Below are 1,897 nucleotides of genomic sequence, written 5' to 3' on the forward strand. Positions count from 1 at the left end.
TCCCAGCTCAGTGGCAACAATTTCCACTGTTAAGTCCTGGCCTACAGATAAGAGTCATGGTAGCTTCTCAAAGATACTGGGGCTCCCTTCACAAATTTATTTCCCGCAGTTGTGATGAAAGGTGTGTCCCCTAAACCTTCCCAGGTGGATGAGTAGATATTAAATGACAAATCCACTCCATATTCCAAACTCATTAAGCTTTTGAATCCTTCCCTCTACAGTATACCTAGGCAGATCTAATATTTCAGGTTAATTTACTGTGGGCAATCTTTTGGTCCATGTTTCAGCCAAATAACCAAAGTGCTAGAGCCCTCTTTTAACTCCACAAGCTGCAATATTGAATACAGAATCACTGCTTAGTGGGCCCATATCAATGTATTTGGCTTGATTCAACTTTATGTTTCTTCCACCATCACCCACACTCTTAATATCCATTCCCACACATATTCCCCAGATTTGTCTGTATAAATTAGAAAAATCAAGTAGTTCTTTGGAGTGTAGCACACCTCCTCATGGATCACACTTTGTGCCTCACCTGTAGGGCCTGCTGGGACTTGAGTCTAGTTACAGGCCTAGAAAGGACCTGTGGAGGTGGAGATCCTGAGGATAAATGGCACTGTTTTGCAAAGCAAATACCTCAAGGGAGGTTATTTCCCCAAAGAAATGCAGGCTTAATCTCCTCACAGGGGTAGAGAGGTTGTTTCTACTGGCAAGGAAGACATCAGAATCTAGGGGTTCAAAATCCCTAGCTTCATCAAGGTTTTCCTATATACCTCCATTCCAGTTTTCACCCACACTTTAACAGTTAACATTCTGCAAGTTTGGGAATTCAATTTTCATTGCAACTCAGTCACTCCGAGAATGAGTTGCTGGGTTTGGTTTTCAAAGAAGTCAGCTCTGTGGCTACAGGAAATCCCTTCAGCACAGATGGAGAAGCTTTTAGGTCATTTATGTGACACTTGAGTTGGGAATTTGAATTCCGGAGCTCATTCATTTATTCCCCACTTTGTCCACGCACATCACATAGCCAACTCATTGTGTTCATTAGTTTGACAAAAACGTTCTGAAGTTTTATGTACATGGTCACCCACAAACTTGCCCCTTATTAGTGTTTGATTAGTAATATCCAATGGTGGTATTTTGTGTATCTCTATTGCCATATCATGTCATGGACTATCAGTGTTCTCTTTACTACTGGCAATAGACTCATTAGTAACTTTAAATCTAATCAGACTAGAGAACCAATTCCAGAAAAACCAGAACCGATTTAGAAAATTCATTCTTAAGATTCTCCTGCTCTAGAACCTCTCTTAGTACCAAAATCTGTATTAGTCAGGATTCTCAAAAGACACAGAAACAATGGAATGTGTGTGTGTGTGTGTGTGTGTCTGTGTGTGTATAGAAAGAGAGAGAGAGACATTATGAGGAATTGGTTCATAATACTGTGGAGGATGGTAAGCCCAAAGTTTGCAGGCTAGGCCACCATGCTAGAGACTTAGAGAAGAGGTGATGTTGCAGTTCAAGTTCAAAGAAAGTCTCCTGACAAAACCTCCTCTTCCTTGGGGGAGGTGAGTTTTTTCCAAGTAAAATCTTCAAATGATTGGACAAGAATCACCCACATTATGGGGCATAATCTGTCTTACTGAAATTTTATTTATTTATTTATTTATTTATTTATTTATTTATTTATGCTTTCACATTTTATTGGCTACAGGGGAGGGGGTGAAATTCTACTAATTGAAATGCTAATATCATCTAGAAATACCTCAGAAACACCTAGGAAAATGTTTGACAAAATAACTGGGTACCATAGCATAGCCAAGGTGACACATAAAGTTAACCACCAGAGTTCCCTAAATATGGCAGAAAAGCACAGCCACAAAAGAAGGTGAGGAAG

Source organism: Callorhinus ursinus, unplaced genomic scaffold (assembly GCF_003265705.2).
Source record: "Callorhinus ursinus isolate GAN/ISIS: 27379988/994484 unplaced genomic scaffold, GSC_fseal_2.0 scaffold112, whole genome shotgun sequence".
Taxonomy (NCBI): Eukaryota; Metazoa; Chordata; class Mammalia; order Carnivora; family Otariidae; genus Callorhinus; species Callorhinus ursinus.